Source organism: Chelonia mydas, chromosome 16, assembly GCF_015237465.2.
Source record: "Chelonia mydas isolate rCheMyd1 chromosome 16, rCheMyd1.pri.v2, whole genome shotgun sequence".
In the NCBI taxonomy this organism is placed as follows: Eukaryota; Metazoa; Chordata; order Testudines; family Cheloniidae; genus Chelonia; species Chelonia mydas.
In genome coordinates, this window is record NC_057857.1 from 19,500,346 (window position 1) to 19,506,345 (window position 6,000).

Genomic DNA, 6,000 nt, shown 5'->3' on the forward strand with positions numbered 1-6,000 from the left:
TGCCAGATGCTTCAGGGGAAGGCATAAGAAGCCATGAAGTGAACAGATAACAAAATTACCAGCCCAAAGTAGAAGTTTCCTGATTTCAACTCTCAGTGGATGGTTTATGGCGTGGAGCATGAGGTTTACAATTCTATCTAGTGTAACTCTTGGTGTTCTTCTTATCAATATAAATGTCTAATCTTTTTTTAAACCTGCCAAGCTCTAGTCTCAATGTTTTCCTTTGGCATTGAGTTCTGCAGATCAATTATGTTGTGTAAAAAGGTATTTCCTTATATCAGTGTTAAAGTTAACTGTCAATTTCACTGAATGTCCCCTTGTTCTTGTATTATGAGAGGGGGAATAAACAGCTCCAGGCTAATTCAATCATTTATTCCTTCATTTCATTTATTAATCTGTGTACTTCCGTAATGTCCCCTTATTTCCACTGCAAGCCCTATTATAAAGTTAAAACTTTGCAGTGAAAATGAGCTAAAACTTAGCACATGCGTCTCAACAAGGACGTGATTTTTTTTTATTAACATATATGTAACAACTGGAAATTATAGGGAGTTGTGTGTCAAACTACAGCTTCATGTAACTTTTTAAAAGAAGGCAAATGATTATTCAGAGAAAGCCAGTGTAAAGGGACCTGAAGTGACTATTGCATATTTACAATAACCACTTCAAGAAATGTACTATGCATACATTTGTATGTGTCTAAAAACGCCTAAATCTGCATTCACACGACAAGAGCTGTGAAGAAACAATTAACTCATGTTTTTCTTAAGCTGCCTTAGGGCAAAATTTTGCCCATGTGCAAAGCCTGAATGAATGGGCTCTGCATGCATGATAAACCCCACCTCTATACCTGGAGCTAGAGGGTGAGCACCCATGCAGGTGTTCTGTATTCCGTCTACTGCCTGGGCCCCTTGGCAGTGTGGTGAGGGAGCGGAGTCTGCTGTAGGGTGACTGTTTTCTGCTTGGGGTGTCTGTGAAGTTGGAGGAATTTCTCCGGAAATGGATGTGAAGAAGCAGCCATGACAATTTCACGTCAATCTGCATTTTTCTAGGTAAATGGATGTTTTTAAAGGTGTGGCACGATGGGCCAAAATGGCTTGCTTCCTCTTTTGTGGGATTGTTAAGAATCCCTGTAAGGTCTCATGGGGCTCATTTTTAAATCTGAGAGCTGGTGAAACAAGAGTGGAAGTTAACAATTAAGCTTTTCAGTCTGATCAGTGCCATTGTGCTTTGTTGTTATAGGGTTTCAAATAGTGGGGGCCCCAAAGTGGGAGGCTAGTTAGAACAGAGGCCAACATTTTGGAACTTGGAGGCTTTAAGTCAGGCACCTAACCAAGTGGCCTGATTTTTTTCAGGTGGACTTGACAAAGTGGAGGGAGCTCAGCATCTCTAAAAATTGGGCACCTGATTTGGAAAATGTTGATTAGTCTCAGAGGGATCTTTAATACTAAACGTGTGACACTAACAGAGCAAGGAATCTTATTTTTAACTCTGCTGGATGTGTAGAATTGGGATTGTTAGTTTTGTCTCATTTTGTTTTCATCTGTATATTAATCGAGCCACTGAAGGATCATGGGGATGATTTTGCCCTTAGAACAGCCAGTGGGTGATGCATTGAAGAAAATGTTTTGTTCAGTGCATAAATACTGTAAGCTTTCACTCTGCCTTTATGCTGTTTGAAATATGGGAAGTGGAGCACATACCCAAACTTACATGATGGCTCTTTTTCTCAAAGAATACAGATAGATGTAAACAGAATTTGGATTATCCAATCTTGGTGTTACGGCTAAGTGCTGCCATGTAATTGGTACATGGCTTTCATTTTCATTGGTAGCAATGCCCACCTCACTTGGAAAAGCTACCCTGAACTTTGGGTTTAGTTATGTAAATCTCAGTTTATGTGCTGTTATTGTGTAGGTTTAAACTGATCTGAGTTATTTCCTTTTGTGCATGATGACTGTCTTGATGGATTTCCACATTCAGTGCTAGAATACGATTTTACTCATGGTTGACCGCCTCTCCAGAAAGTGTTAAGTGTCCGTCATGCGATAACGCAATGCTGTTTTGACATGCTGTATTACAAATACCCTGTGATCTGGTTATTTTCTTTTATTAAAATGCCTTTTAAAGCACCTATTCAATCCTGGAATTTTGATTTTTATAATGTGCTAAGTTCCAAAATTTGCAAGGTGAGATAAATCAATATGCATGGATCATATCAAACTTCCATTTTCAGGAAGGAATTTTGTCCATCGTAACGCACTGAAAGGGTTCTGTGCTGTTCAGAGGTTTTCAGTGTGAAAATATTAAACTGCAAAAAAAAGTGAAAATAACAAATATAGGACCTACTAGATCTAAGGGGGGAGGGGAAATTACAGTGCCAAGAATGCCAAAATGAAACTATTCCCTTGAGTTCTAATTTTAACTGCAAATTGTGTGCATTTCATGTGACTCCTGTTTAGAACTGGATATTAGTAGCATTTTTACAAAAGGTTCAAATGTATTTTATGTGTCTGAAAAATGTTGACTACAAGCTGTTGAGACTGAATATAACCGTTCAGTAATTTAAGTGTTTTATTTATTTTTAATTGAATGACTTGAATAAAAGAGAAAGTAGTGAACATGAAAATGTCAGCGTGATACCTCTCTAGCAGGGAAAGTGCCCATTTTGTATTAAACTGTAAATTAATGTGCTCATTTAAATAAATAAATAGCAAACATTTTAGAAAAATGCATTTTTATTCTTTTTGTGATCAAATCCTTTTTGATCTGGAGCCTGGACTTTTAGTATAACTTGGTAAAAGTCCATTTCAACCAGCAGGGGATATCATGTGGTGTTACACTTTCAAAAATATTTGGCCAGAACCCAACACTTAAGTTTAACCCTTTGAATTTCCAAATTCCCTTCCCCTCTGCCCCCACCCATGACTTCTTCATAAAGCGTTAATGTAAAAGGCATATTGGGGAAGCTGTGTCTAGTGAGGATGAAAAACTACTTTCTATGTTTCACTTTGTTTCAGGGCTCTTTGAGAGCTAAGACAAAGGAACGTGCCTAACAGCCAAAGTATTTGCTTCCTCGCTGCTGCTAATCTTTTGGCCTGTGATTACACTAGACATTTGTTAATTTCTCACCAGTGCCTGTCCTCTGATGGTAGCAACAATGGGCACGCCAAAGTTGACCCTGTCACCATTGTTTAACCCTGCTCAAATCAGTGCTGGGCAATGCTGTTGAATGTGCTGAAGAGGGCAGGGCCAGGAAGACGGCTACTGTCGGTGGGAAATTGTAAGGGAAAAATAGGTTGTAGACAAGCACTTCGAAGTTCCAAACTTCCTTACAGAAAGGTGTGTTCCCTCATGGTAGCATGTGCCCCTGGCTAGAACGCATGGGGTTTGCTCACTAGCTGTTTGGAGGTTGGATCCCCCCGGGAAACCTGATGTTTGGGTTCTTTAGCTAGCCCACTAAAGTGCCGGGAAGCGATCCTGTCCTGCTCGTTGAAGTATAATTCCCCCAACCCACAGAGTAACAAATGGTGCCTCCTTTTAAAATAGGTGCTGGGAGTAATCTGTGGAAGTCTTATTTCAGTACCAGTTAAACTGATTGAAACTCTAATATTAGAGGCCCAATTTTCATTTACAGAAGCTGAGCTGGTTTGTCCCTATGGTAACAAATAGGTAACACTGTAGGTTTTAGAACTGTTTTAAATTTAAAGTTCTTGGAGCATGTCCACAAAACAGCAAAGGAGACTATCTTGACATAATTGATTTGGACTTATAAAAGTCTTTGACAAAATCCATAAGAGAATTAAGGAAACTAAATTCTCCTGGATCAGAAAACAGGAATAGATGTTCAATTTTCATCAGGGTAGAAAATTAACAGTGGGTTGTCCCAAGGGACTTGTTTCATATGGACAGTGAGGTGGCTAAAATCGCAAGTACGATGTAAGTTAATCAAAACAAGAGACGACTACGAGGACCTCCCAAAACTGCTGTTACGGCTGAGGTGGGCTTGAGAATGAGCTCCCACCACCTATTAAATGCCTCCAGAAAGCAGTGGGTGAGCGGATATTTGTATTGGACCAGCTTCTGTTGGCCAGAGCTCGGTGTAGCTCAAAATCTTGTGTCTCTCTCACCCACCTCGTCTCTCTTGAATGTCCTGGGACGGACACGGCTACAGAAACCTGGCCTATAGAAGGTGGGGTCTAGAATAGCCTCTGACAGCCGAATTCCCCTTCACATGGCAGAGGTGGGGTATGAAAGGTGGGTTTCTGGCACCTTTCAAACCGCCAGATCGCTCAGAGTAGCTGGGGCCCTTTAGCCCAGCGAGGACAGCCTAACTGGGAGAAGGAAATCTCTGATCTCAGACCCACCCCCATCCATGGGTTCAGTGAAAGCTGATGTCACCGCCTGTTGGCAGTCCACCGGGTGCACATTTAGTCTAACCGGGGAAAGGCCCTCTTCTTGCAGTGTGTCAGGGATGCCAACAAATACGCTATAGTCCTTAGCACAAGGTGACGGTTGGAGCTAGCGCTTTCCTTCTTTTTCTAGCAAGTTACCAAAGGGCAGTAGTTATAAGGAGGGGTGAGGCTGGCCTGTATGCTTCTGCGCCAGCGGCTAGGCATTTCAGCCCTAGCCCAGAAATTCACCCGCCTCAAGCAGGGCATCCCTGAGCCAGTAGGATTTCTGGCGGCCAGTGTCTGAACTGTCCTCTAGAGCAGTGGGTCTCAACCAGGGGTATGCAGAGGTCTTCCAGGGGGTACATCAGCTCATCTAGAGATTTGCCTAATTTCACAACAGGCCACATAAAAAGCACTAGTGAAGTCACTACGAATCAATGTCATACAGACAATGAGAGAGTCAGCAATTTGTCAGTAAGGGTGTGCTGTGACACTTTTGTATTTTTATATCTGATTTTGTAAGCAAGTCGTTTTTAAGTGAGGTGAAACTTGGGGGTACGCAAGACAAATCAGACTCCTGAAAGGGGTACAGTCTTGAAAGCTTGAGACCCACTGCTCTAGAGCGGAGCAAAGCTGGATGAAAAGCAGTGCCCTTCACAGTCAAAAAAGCATCGTATCATGAAAGTAGCAACAGTGAATGTATCCAGTTTGCTGAATAAAAGTACCGAAATCACTGCTTCCCCATCCAGCGGGTTTCCTGTACGCACACAACGCTGATCTGGAAAGGGCTGTTTCGGGGATCAGAGCACAGAGCTGGGAGTCGGGATCTGGCTTCTATTCTCCACCGTGGAACCAACTCGCTGGATGACTTCAGGCAAGTTACTTCCCCGGTCTGGGCTTCAACTCCCCCCAGCGCTCAGGTGTGAAATGGTCCCTGGCTCCTGGGCTGGAAAGCGCAATGCGGGCGGGAGGGGTGGCTGGAGGCCTGTCTTCCCCACAGGTGTGAGGCGAGGACAGAGCTCCAGCCTCCGTCGTGACCGTCCTGGTTGCTTTACTCGGCTCCACGCCAATTGCTGCTGAAGCCCCTTACTCAGAGAGCTCGGGCCCAGGGCAGAGCCGTCGGTGTCATTCTGGGCCTGATTTGCCTGAGTAAGACCTGAAGTGCTCAGCGTCTCTGAAAAACTCCCGCAGATTGCAAGGAAACCAGCGAGCTACTCTCCAGTCCCATCGCAGCAAACGCTGCCGGCCTTTGGGCTCTCGCTAGGCTGCCATGCAATCCTGTTCGCTCCTCCAGCCCTCCATTAAAAACCCTTGGGGAGGAGGGCAGGAAGAGATGGTGGCAGGGTTAATGGACAAATGTAGGCCGCTGGTGGTGATGCTCTCAGTGCATCATGCCCTGGTTTGGTTGCCTTCTCTAAGGGAAGAAGGAGCCCAAAGGGCTTCACTGGCAAACTGTGGCGAAGAAGTTGGCGCCCGGTTCCCCAAGCCTGGCGTACAGCATGAGACGGGGTGGGGGGGTGGGGGGGGCACCGAACCAGGCAGTTCTTCCCACGTGTGACGGTTCTCAGAGCTGCGCGTGTGCTCGGCGCATTTCCCCGTGGCCACT